This window comes from Plutella xylostella, chromosome 4, assembly GCF_932276165.1.
Source record: "Plutella xylostella chromosome 4, ilPluXylo3.1, whole genome shotgun sequence".
Lineage (NCBI taxonomy): Eukaryota > Metazoa > Arthropoda > Insecta > Lepidoptera > Plutellidae > Plutella > Plutella xylostella.
In genome coordinates this window covers 4,932,704-4,946,372 of record NC_063984.1, presented here as the reverse complement: position 1 = coordinate 4,946,372, position 13,669 = coordinate 4,932,704, and the positions used below count along the sequence as shown (strand labels likewise).

The 13,669-nt window shown below is 36.1% G+C and overlaps 1 protein-coding gene across 1 annotated transcript in view; it reads left to right on the top strand.

Moving 5' to 3' along the window:
* The window catches only part of LOC119694582 (probable RNA methyltransferase CG11342), a 70,772-nt gene continuing 57,103 nt past the window's right edge, over nucleotides 1–13,669 (top strand). Inside the window, exon 1 of the mRNA XM_048628821.1 lies at nucleotides 1–89. The gene's annotated coding sequence lies outside the window, so the exon portion shown is untranslated. The remainder of the gene's footprint in view (nucleotides 90–13,669) is intronic.

Genomic DNA, 13,669 nt, shown 5'->3' with positions numbered 1-13,669 from the left:
GTGTAGCTGCTGACTTCAGTACCTAAAGAATCAATCTCTGCTCTATGAGAACTACCGCACTGCAGTACCGGCAGTGGCATAATTATAAGGTATGACTTTTTACATTTAACTACAAGTTACGATTTTTTTTAACACCCGATAAAACTTTTTTAACATTTGGCGTCAGGTGGTCGACAGCAGAGACGTGTGGAATAAACATGGGGAGGCCTTTGCCCAGCAGTGGGACACTGAAATGGCTGATTAAAAAAAAACATTTGGTAATACAATCGGTGTCGCCAAATGTGTACACACACGAGTCACGACGTCATGAGTGTGTTCGATCACGTGACGTCACGCGGAGTATGAATATTGACAGGCCGTCGCGGCGAGTGGGCCCGCGGGACGCCGGACGCCCTGCTCCATCTACCATCGCTATCGAATATCTTATAACTAGGCTGAGTAAGTGACGTATCGCGTACTAAAGATTATGTTTGAATATTATCGCTGTCGAATATCTTATAACTAGGCTACTTAGTAAGTGACGTACTACAGATCATGTTTGAATACAAAACGATTATCGAGAAGTTTTATTGGGTAGTCTTAATACACTCACGAGCAATGAAAAAGTTCCAGTGACACAGCACCAAATTACTACATTACCACAAATTATAGGTTAATGACGCCTTCGGCCACATTGAAGTAGGTACCTACATTTAACATTTAACAGCTCATCAGAATATTTCTAACTAAAAACATAAATATTGTTAGTCCAAATGCAAATGGGCATGTCTTTCTCTTGTATTCCATAGGTACCTAAGCCATTCAAATCAGGTTGCCTGGAAGTGATCGCTCTTAGCGATAAGGCCGCCTCTTGAAGTTGTGTGATTAAAAAGTTAACTTACATGCACAACACACTTTAATAATAAGAAAATATATTAACACCCAGTTGCAGAAACGTCCTTTAAGATTTAAAAGCATCATTAAACCTTAAAGTCCAATTAAGTCGTTGCAGAAAAGCATTTTACTGTGACGTTTCATGAGACTTTTAAATTTATCTAATGAAATGTCAAATTTACCCTGATGAAATGTCAATGTCGTTTTTTCTTCAATTTTGCGTTGCACAAAGCCACATTAGCCACTAAAGTGACTTTATTTTGACATTTGGTCCCTTAAAATATACTTCAAATCTAATGACCCAAAAAGCATCCATTATAACCAATTTTAAATTTATTTTCTTATAATAATTTATGTATTTAAAACTATTTTCAATCAGTGTAGTGTCTTAAACAGAATTGTAATCGTTATTATAGCACAGGAAAACATTTTATGTGCTTGAATTGGAACCAATACACAAGTACTCATTACCAAAATTTCGCAATCTATCTATGCAGTGTTATCTCTTTATAAATAAAAAACAGTATTTTAAAATTGAATTTTAATGTTTAATATTACTACAATAGTAGGTAATTCATATTTATAACTATGATTGTTGAATAGAACTAAGTTATCTATTCAATTCTCTGCGGGTTGTTAGTGCCTGCACCTCTGGCTCTCTGATGAAACCTGCCCAGCCTGCATCTGCATATCCACGAAGCGGCTTTCCTGTACTTCTTCAATACGTAAGGCAATGGTCTTCCAGAGACTCTGGTCGTAGCAGCATCTAACCTACCAGTTACAACAGTAACGAATAACGCGTTTTCTTCCGCAGTTTATTTCAAGTCACACCTGCATTTTTCACTTGTTTATCTTCGGCATAATTTTGCAGTTATGTAGTTAAGTAGGTAAAACAACATTGTAATTATAAAGAAAAACGATGCGGTGGTATTGTTTGTTGATTGTTATTTGTTGACATTTTATTTTGCGTTTTGTTATAGGTGAATCAAATCTCAGAATAATGTAGAATTTCTTTGATTAATGTAATTTTATGCCAAACTTTATGATTTTTGCATGAACAAAACGCATTCGTTCACTCATTTCTACTCAAAAGTTCATTCATTTCCTAATGAGCACAGAGTAGATATGTTGAACTTGTCATTACTTAAAGGAGCAATTTCTATGTCCAAAAAAGTTTTGTGCAACAGCTTTAAAATAATGGAATCATTAGTGTAAATGACATAATAGCTAATGTGACATTTTAAAGAGGCTTTCTGCAACTGAGAGTAATTTACATAGATACTTCATTATTTATGTTTGCATTACATTTTAACTGGCAGGGGTTCAATCGTCACCTGTTCAAATGTCAGTTGCATTTGTAGTTGTAGTATAATTGCTAGTTGTTGTTTATTCTGTAGTTGTAGTATAATTGCTAGTTGTTGTTGGTTCTGTAGTTGTAGTATCATTGCTAGTTGTTGTTTATTCTGTAGTTGTAGTATCATTGCTAGTTGTTGTTTATTCTGTAGTTGGAGTATAATTGCTAGTTGTTGTTGGTTCTGTAGTTGTAGTATCATTGCTAGTTGTTGTTGGTTCTGTAGTTGTAGTATCATTGCTAGTTGTTGTTTATTCTGTAGTTGTAGTATAATTGCTAGTTGTTGTTGGTTCTGTAGTTGTAGTATCATTGCTTGTTGTTGTTGGTTCTGTAGTTGTAGTATAATTGCTAGTTGTTGTTGGTTCTGTAGTTGTAGTATCATTGCTAGATGTTGTTTATTCTGTAGTTGGAGTATAATTGCTAGTTGTTGTTGGTTCTGTAGTTGTAGTATCATTGATAGTTGTTGTTGGTTCTGTAGTTGTAGTATCATTGCTAGTTGTTGTTGGTTCTGTAGTTGTAGTATCATTGGTAGTTGTTGTTGGTTCTGTAGTTGTAGTATAATTGCTAGTTGTTGTTGGTTCTGTAGTTGTAGTATCATTGCTAGATGTTGTTTATTCTGTAGTTGGAGTATAATTGCTAGTTGTTGTTGGTTCTGTAGTTGTAGTATCATTGCTAGTTGTTGTTGGTTCTGTAGTTGTAGTATCATTGATAGTTGTTGTTGGTTCTGTAGTTGTAGTATCATTGCTAGTTGTTGTTGGTTCTGTAGTTGTAGTATAATTGCTAGTTGTTGTTGGTTCTGTAGTTGTAGTATCATTGCTAGTTGTTGTTGGTTCTGTAGTTGTAGTATCATTGCTAGTTGTTGTTGGTTCTGTAGTTACATTTGTAGTTGTAGTATAATTGCTAGTTGTTGTTGGTTCTGTAGTTACATTTGTAGTTGTAGTATAATTGTTATTGGCCGAATTAGTGGTCATAGTTTCATTCAATTGACTAATTTTTGTGTTTTTTTCAATAGCCTTATCAGGATTTCTTTTGACGGTACGTGACACTATTGTCGTTATTTTCTCTGTATCTTCTTCTACCTTAGGCATAAGTTGCTGAATCCAATAAGGAGCAGACATTTTTGGTGCCCCAAATCTCCAAGTATCTGTAGTTTTGGCAAACGGACTTTTATGTCCTTTCTCCGACTTTTTATGACATGTACATTTGCAGTTTTTATCTGACTTAGCCACGTCGTAGTTCAAGTCTCGGCATTTCCGAACACAGATAAAAGCTAGTTTAAATTCTCTACAAGCCTCTGTTTTTTGAAATCCGTAGCGCAGCGCCTTTTTACTATCTGTATCTGAAAGATAATTGAAAATAGAATATAGGTATTTTTAGTTTGAATAAGTATATCTTTGAACCACTTTGTTATTTACTGTATATCTGTATCACGTAAAACCCGAATATATTAACAAATTTCGATTTGTCTAATCAATATCAACGAGCCCTTAGCTGATGATCATATTTTTTCAATGATAAATTCGGATTGTTAATAACTTGTGGATTTCACCCATACCATTGAATGTATTAAGATATTCTTTATGAACATCAATAACTGAAAAACAAACACAATCAAGATTTTAATTTCATATTCAGGCGTAGATTATGTGAAAAGCGGAGTGTCCGGATACTCAGAAACATGGTCATATTTTCGTAAGCAATCATAAGTTCTTAGTGTTCTTACCCATAGTTGAAATTTCTTGCCCACTAACGACAAAAAAATATTTTAGAAATAACAATACTGTAACTAAAAATATTCCCATTTTAGAATGAATACGTTTCTAACACACGAAGTTTCGTTGATTACACTGCGCGAAACTCTAGATATAAAATTACATATTACAATTACAGTAAAAAATCCATAAAATTGAAGCAATTAAAAACTACATTAAAAAAGTGTTTATTGATAACGGTGGTATGTTTAGGATTGTGTCATTAAATATTCACGAGAATAATATCTATGATAGCCGATTGATTGGCCTGCGAACTTAGGTAATATTTTAGAACCCATATACCCATAATAATATAGCAACAAATAATTATGCGAAGACAAAACCTTAACCATCATATTACATGTGTGTACTTAACCCTGCTGACAAATAATGAACCACTGCTTAAACAAACAATAGGAAATAAATCTGAACCGAATTTATGATTATCATAAAAGCTCGGGCTAATCTCATTGTTTTTATACGTTAAAACTAATTAATAAATCAGGAATGTGATAACGACGACGTCCGCCGTCGGCGCGACCGGCGCCCGGTTGGAGACACACTTCTCAGAACGAGCTCTCTATGGCCACCCAAATGATGATTTCATTATTAGTATGATTTTGATTGATGTAGCAGAAGAAATTTAGCCAGTCCGCAAATTCCTCCCGCGCCGCAGATACCGGCTTCGTTTATAAGTAAGAACTAATTGATTGTGGCGCCACGGTTTTTCGTCGCCACGACTGAGAAAGAGGAGCTAGTGGCTGTCTGCGACCAAATATTTACACGATATATTCTCCAATGCAATAATAATACGGATTGCGCATTAGCATCAGAAACAGAGCTATAAAAACGACAATAATAAAGTGACAATAGGACAAATTGTAATTTAAAGGTGACGTGCCCACGGCAGCGCCATTGCGACGGTACAAACGGCGATATCGAACACAGGGTGTGATGAAAAAACACTATCTGAATATAAATTAGGCGACGAGCAGCTACAATCAATATAAACGATGCTAAAGGAGATTAGAAAAATCCGATAAGAAAACAAATTTCAGAAAATTGGCTATAGGTCGCTCAAGATGGAACTGTTTATGGTTACGGAGGATGAAGTATATGCAGCAGAAAAAATTAATCCACCATATTATTTTTCAATTGTAGAATTTAGTGTCCTTTAAGCAAAAACAATAATAACTTATAACTAAACATATTCCGTACGACAACAATTGTGCCGTATCCACTTTATCCTTTCAGCGAGAGACATTCAGCTTTAAGAAAAATCGTGTAAAAAATGCAAAGACGAAATCGAATTTAATTCCGATACATAAATTTCACTTTAGCCTGTTTGTCTCTCGGATCAACTGCGACATTGAACCACTGCTAATTAAATTTGTTTGGTACTAAACCTGGCTGCGTTTAGATTGCTTTTTTATTTACATTTTTTGCACCTTTATCGTTTGTTATTACGACGACAAAAAAGACAGTTGAAGTGTCATTAAAACTTTAAAGCAGTTTACCTTTATCTTATATTGTCAGTGTTATGGCTTCATAATTAAGATTATTTTATAAATATTTGCCAAGATACATTTGTGATTGACTAACAAACGATGCACCTTTGCTACAAAACACAAACAATGCTTACGAATGACTTCCGAAATGAGTTGAAACAACATCTATAACGTTATTTAGGTTTGTTATGTTTACATAAAGATTCTTTGTGTGCGGTGTTTTACGGTTTTCTGTTCAACCAATCTGTATACAAATTAAAATAGATTATAGCCAGTTTTTCCCGTTATTGGTGGCTATAAATCATGGTACATCTGTAGATCTAGCAGACGTTTCTGTAAATAACAACTGAAGTCGTATCAAAGATTCAATATATTTTATGTATCACGCCCTGGGCCTGGATATAAGGCCACTTATAATCCAAAAATACTAAAAGTACCCAACTTTTAATAAGAAGTTCATGTATTAATGATGACTCCTTCAGATTGCGGAATCCCCGCAACACCTCCACAAAAATATGAATCAGTGTCGCGGAGCAGCACGCTACCATCAATATTTACCCTCCCCCCCCCTCTCCTGTACCAATCCAAGTTAATGCTCCGAATTCAAATGTTCCGTATCGCATTAATCCGCGGGGCCGGAGCCGGCGTAATAAATTCCGTATTTTATGCACGACACGCGTATTAAAATAAACATATAAACATGGCACACCCTCGCCCTGTACAGTCGGGCGCATTGTGTCGCGAGAACGTGGTGTCAGATTTTTCAGTTGCAAGAAGCCATCCAAAATCAACTTGGTGCACCAACCTACAAAATTAAAATCAAATTAGACTGATTTTTATAACATGTTATTTAGTACTTATATGTAATTATTTTCACCTAGGTAGTAAAATTCAATTTTAAATTGAAATTTTTATAGGCATGTTGTAGCTGTACGTTACAATCGTAATGTAAATAAGTATATATATTTTTTTCTCTATCATATTCCCTAACAGCCAGTTATGTCGTTGACTGTACGTTTAAACCGTAAGCGTTCCGAGATGGCATTTTATTATAACAACGGCTTTGTCGCGGGGGTGACCCGGCCGGGGCTCGACCTCGGGTCACTCGGACCGACACCCGGGCTGCAAGTGTATGACACATGACGCTCAGCAGGGCGATCACGAACAATATAGAATCGAATGCGAGTGCGACTAGTGGCAACTTGACAGCACTTTCGAACACTTTTTACCTATAAAATTGACAGTTGCCGCACTCGCATTCGATTCTATACGTTAGCTCGAATTTTCGTGATACGGGTACTGTTGCTAGGAAGTGTATAACATCCACTTGTGGTTATGTCATTCAATGATTAGATTGATAACCATTATTATAATTGTTATGTAAAAATCGGATATCAATACATCTTAAACTTCATATCTGATTCTGTAAACTCTCTAGTAAAATGTACAAACTGTCTTTACAAAATCTTGATTAGGTACTTACTTCTTTGTTGTAGAGGCAACAGTATTATGCATGATCAACCTATACGTTTAAGTAGAAAGTAGGTCCAAACAAACAAATATGTACCTTTGTATCAAAAATTTCCCGATGGTAAAAGAACATTAGTTACAAGTGTAAGCAATAAGCATTCTAATCTAAGTAACTCTACTTAAATCAACATCAAATTATCTGGATGATAATCTTAGCATTAAAGAACCGTTTAATTCCAAAGAATTCCCAAATCGCGTTTATAATTTTATAATAACAGGCGGGTCCCCGCGAGGAGCGTTTTGTAGATAGGTATCTATCAAATTACACCTCCCCTCTGCCGTCTCACTCGGCAAATATTCATTTGAATATTTACTTAACATGGATAATATTTTAATCTTCCCTTTTGAAATATACATTAATTTCCTGCGAAGACAATTTCACGCCCAGCTCACCGAAAAGACGTAAGTGAGACGCAACATACACGGGACTGTAGCCTCTACGGATTCCTTCTCGCTGCTTGTGCCTCCATATGTCCCGGAGTTGCAGCTAAGGTCTCGATCGTTGTGTCAGGGGTTGGTGTATCAATTTAACAAGATATTCCTTTTGTTAATATTCGCACTCGCTTTATCAAATTCTCCGGCGGGGGCGACAATAAGCCGGTCTAAGCACTCTCTCTAACATATGGATAAAAGCTTTCATTTCACTCGTAGGTCTTTTGACTACCCTTCTGTAGGTACGAGTGTGCGAGTGTATTATGTGACTCTCAGAGACAATTAATTCACGCTTCGGTGTATGAGATGTGAAATAATATGTGTATGGCATTTTAAAGTATCTTTTAGGTAACCTGATGCAAACTGTACGACTTGTGGTGATGGAGTCCATAGTTCTTCAGTCTGATTTTACTGTTCATATTTCCAACTTGTTCAGAGCATTGAATGACTTTTGACTGTGTCTTGAGGAATTTTTAATATTTAGCATGCGTAATTTCAGTTTTGCCAGTATGATATTTTGTTGAACACTAAAGATGTCACATGCTAACTTGTATCTCAAATATGCTAACTTAGCTGCTGCTCGCGAGACTCGTTTCACCTTGAGATTTTTTTCTGTGGAACTCCTGAATTCCTGTTTTAATCCTTTAATTCATGAAAATTATTTCAGTACTTAACTAGCAAACAACAGTGGGTAGATATTATGGTACGCCGAATATGTCATTTTTATTATTAAATATATCTATCAATCCATATTTGATAACTTAAGACCCCCAAAACAGAACAGCAGGTGCCTAGCACTTTACATTTCACAAGTAAGTGAACAATGATCAGATTTGCAGCCAGCGCCCCGCGGCGGCCGTTGTAGCGTCAAATTATATCATAATTCTATTGTGAAAACTGTTAACTGTCTTCCCTTGCAACAAAAAATAAGCTCGTACGGGGTCGCGCCCTCGCCTGTTTAATAACATAATAGCACAATTCCCTTGCCACATGATTCAATTTGGATTTCCTCAGCCTCCCCCGCCTGCGGATCCCTAAAAAATGACAACTTCATTATACTGTTCGCCGTCCCGGGGGCGACTTGTTTGCCAAATGGATTATAATAATTAATTCTGTAAAATATTAATACCTACGCGATTGCACACTTGCCGCTTTGAAGCTTACTGCATTTTCACGCCTGCAAGTGTTTTGTAATGCTCCTATTGAATTGACTTGTCATGTTATTTGATTACTTTTTGAAAGGAAAATATAAATGTGCAATGTTTTAATTTTGTTCAACTTGTTTGAAACTTAATGTGGTTTTAAATAGAAACTATATGAAAATTCTAATTAACTTTACTTAATCCAGTCCTTTGAAAAGACTGTATGAGGAATATCTGTATTCTTCCCCCGCGGGGTCCTGTGCCTTTGTCTGCGCAGAATAAAAACTTATCTCGCCTCGCTTGGAATTTAATTTGAAGTAATGGAAGTGTTATATTGACTTAAGGAGGCCAGACGCTCCCCTTTATGCCCCACAGTTACAGTTATTAAAATGGCGAGATGTATTATTAGCATTTTCATAGTTGTATTTTAATGTTATTTGTTCTGCGATTCCATTAGTCAAGCGTAATGCGTTGATTCAATAAAAGCCGGAGCATAGTGTTGTGAGCCCCATTCTGTCGCATTGAGCAATTGCAAATGAAAGATGAGGGTGTGATTGTGTTCTTTATAGATTCGTTTTAATTGAGTTCACTTTTTTACACCGTTTCACTTGTTTCAACAAATAATATAAATTTTCATAAAGTTGTGACAGATTGTATTTAATCAAAGTTCTCATAACAACACACTTGTGTATCATAAACATAATCATAAACACAATAACGGGCATACCGAACAGAAAATGACAAAATTAAAGTGGCAAATCAACATTATAATTACAGTGTGTCCCCAGATGCCTCTGCGTCTCATAGTCACGCTCATAACGGAGGGGAAGGAATGTTTTAAAATGCGTGTAACAAGAACACTTGCTCCCGCGACCCGGCGGCATATCATTATGGTCCTTTTGTCGCCTAAATTATATTTACAGAAGTGAGCAGATAATTTCACGGTCTCTTCCCCTCGCCCCCCCCCCACCCCCGCGCCCCGCGCCCTCCCCCCTCGCGGACTCTAATCAAGAGATGAGGAGATATAGTGGATGTGAGAGCCTGTATGCCAAACAAGTCTTAATATTATTAGGTATATGCATAGAGCAACGCGGACTCGGGTGTTACTCAATGGGTATATGCTTGTTAGGTGAATGAAACAATATGACTATTATTTATGTATTTCGTAAGTACATATTTGAAATAGTTTATTAACATGGCTTTCAAAATTTATGTGTGTTATACGTACAATAACAAAAGATAAAAAATTCCAAAAAATGTCACATCCACATTTTCCTGTCCCGAGTCCCCTTGCCAAATAAAAGGGTGCATTCACACATGAGCGTGAAAGATTGTCCACATGTTCGATGCTGCCGCAGGCGCTGGCCCAACACTGTCCCCTGGCTGTCCCAAACTGCAATTTCTACGCACTCTTATCACACTGGCTAAACGTCTACTTTCCTTTGTAATTTGTATGATTCTGTGTAGAATGAGGGGTCGATATCATCGATATGTTTATAGTGAATGGCGCGTGATGTTATCGTCGCTATATATCAAATAATCTGCACGCCTGTCGGTGATCTGCTAGTTCTAATACGTCACAGGATGGAATGGTCTGTTTTTGCAGAGGACTCCGAGCATGATTTGATGAGCGTTGATAAGAATATGCGGTGCTAATTTGTCTGTCCTTATGTGATTTTTATGACACAACGACCTGTTTAGCTGATGCTCACGAAAATTGTCTCTGGCAGTTATCTTATAAAATGTATCTTTATCTTTTATAATTTATCATCGTCGGTACGAGTACATAACTTGAAATACTTACCTAAGTATTTTAAAAAACTTAACGAATCATTACAAGCGCATTCTTGCTATATTTACAGTTATGAAAATGATAATACCTACAGCTACGTCTTATACTTACCTAATATATTTTTTTGCTTGAATAAACATTAAATAACTCATCAATTACAATATATTCAAAATCATGATAGTAACGTATCATTTATAGAACTCAGTGAGTCGGAGTCATACGAGTCGCGTGGCCCTTTCCTGGTTCCGACAACCAAATAAATTGTCAGTTCTAAACACAACAATAGGACAAACTACATTACTCCTGCGATACTCAACCTTATTTCCACGGTATAGAACACTTGAAAAATTAAGTCGATATAGTTTATGGAAAAATTGGGAAAGCTAGATATCGACATGTTGTTCCGGATGCCGGAAGTGACGTCACATATCGGCGCTGGGACCGGAAGTGCCCACTTCCTGCGCGTGCGTTGCCTTCACTTAGCACAGCGGGAGCGCTGAAATTACCCTCGATATTGACATATTCTTTGAACGATCTTGGTAATTGGTAGTTTTTGCCAATTGGTAGTTTAGTCACTTGTCTTTTTATTTTACTTTGTGTTCTGATTTGTCATAAGCAACATTTAACAGCTATGTATGATTTCCTCTGGGATAAAACTCATCTATTCTAACAGTTATTGCTTCTTCAGAACAACCAAATTACCATTTATTAAAATTATCGATACAATCTACGCATGAAATTATTATCCAGTAAAACATAAAATTATAATCAATGAAAAAAACAGTCAGCACTGAAACCGCAAAATAGTCGGTGGAAGTACATATCAGGAAGTAATTTCCGATCCTTGCGTGTTTACCAAATTAATTTATTTTTTATTCCTAATCGTTTAAACCAACGTACAACAGTTCTCTGATGCTTTTGTATGCTTATACCTTTAATTCTCATTGCCTTTTATACCCCGACCGAAGGTAGGTAGGTTCTAAGACTAATAAGTTAGAAGTGTTTATAAAAAAATTATTATTATGACATGTATGTTTTATGTTGAATGGCTGCTTGTCACCACACTATTTCACCTCGATAGAGATGCCTGAAAATTATGCCCTGCCTTTTTTTTCAAACTAAACTAACTTATACCTATTAACGCTAAAGTAAAAGTTTCGTGAAGGCACCCTAAATATTATAATAGTAATACAAATATTCAGAAGTTTACCACTCTCTTTTTTTACAGTATTCTTGATAATGTATAACTACGTCATGTGTTGACTAATACAAAAAATATACCTACAGACGAATTGAGAAAATATTCCTTTTTTCTAACTACTAACTAACTAACAGCTGTAGGCAAAAGCGAGTCATATAATGAGCGGCATTACCAATTTTCAATTTACAAAGTACCTAGTTCCGCCAGAACGATAAGATCGCAGAAGTAAAAATTGTTTTAACAATTTTAGTAATTTTCTTTCCTGATGAAATTGCGTATTAAGTTCTGCAATTTACGGTTTGATTACAATCTCGTTATTAACCACATAATACCTTTATCTGGCGATGTGTGGATTGAATCTTTAATTTGAAAAATAAATTTTTTACATATAATGTAATAATATGATTATCTCATCAAACTAATTTGCTTTCGTTAACTGTTTAACAGCTGGAGGTCATATTTATTTTCGTGTCAGAGTGAACCCGTCGTGAAGAAAGTAGCTATACATTGAAATTATAGCTATAAATAAGGGCACTTTCAGGACATTTTAAAAACAAACAAATACCCATGCTATTCTCTAGAAGAAGCATGAAATTTCATTATTGTAGATGATTTGAGGTAGAGCTTCGAAGTCACGACTTTGTCGCGTAGTCCTCACTGATTAGAAATTATACGTTTATATACGATATAGCCTGTACTGCCTATAGAACCTACCTCTATTTAGTTCGGCTTTAATGATAAACGTTATCAAACAACGACTATCCGCGAGCAAAATGAGAAACAATTAATTTTATTTACAGGTTGGAACGAACCACTTATCAACCGCAATAAATAAACTGTCAAATTCATTTCCGCCGCCGCCGGAACCAGCCCATCGGGAAACACCAAAAATGCTTTAAATAAAAGACTACGTTCATTTAACTTACTGCGACTGACCGACCCGATTCTACTATGAAATAATAGTCACCACACTACTTCATTCAATGTGTTACCTATTAGCGGTGAAACATTTAAAAGATCATGACAAAATTTGATGAATTAACCCAGTTCTTTACAGAATTTCGTTATCTAACGATACTGAACGGTATGAAGCTAAAGTAAGTTGTATCATAAATAAAATCGAAAACTTCACAAGGCTATCCGTACGTTATCATCTTGAGCAGTGAAATGAAATTTCATGTAGCCAAATTGAAAAAATATCTGTCTTATTCGAAACTTAACAATCGATTTAATAAGAGCAACGGCAGTTAGTAGAATTATCCATGAAACTTTGAACAAAGGAACGGGCATGGGCATGGAGCATGGGGTGATTGCAACAAGGTGTAATGACTAGAACCGACGTCTGTCCGAATGTCCGACCATCGCCCTCCGATTGATGCGGCCTAAGGTAAACGAATCGTTCAATTATCCGCGGCCATTGCTCGAATCAAACCAATTTTCTATACGTCTTGCGAGACAGTAATAACTGGAGATGCTAGGGATGAGTGCGAATCTGGTTTGATCGGAAAAACGACAACGTAGCTGGTAACCCTGAGGCTGAGGGATTATTTAAAGGAAATTATTACTGATCTATTGCACTATTATTGAAGGTACATTACATATACATTATACATACATCAATGTCCTATTCTTCAGGCTAGCAGTTTAAATATTTGTATATTAATGCAAGTTTTTTTTATTACTTATTATTTTTCCATTAACTTTCGTCATTATGAATTCTAATAAAGTATTCTATTGAATACCTTCCTAGGCCACACTCCGACAGTACGGAACATTAACGTGAGAAGGTCGCTATCGCTAAGGTGCAGTGTGGTTCGCGGGAAGTGTCGGCCGTGTGAAATGCACCCAGCCTCGCAGAGCGATTCCGCAATCAAACAATAATGATAGTGTTTTAACTATTCCTCTTATTCTTAAACTTGTTAATGTTGTGAAAGGTTAAGCTGCTTAGCTTAAAATTGAACTTGTAATTTGCAATCTTGAGTGTATATTTATCTTTTATTTCAAACCGGAAGGTGAAGGCAGCCTATTTAAAGACACACTCGCGCAAGACTGCAATGTGTGTTATAAAACACTCTTGGCCCCAGACACA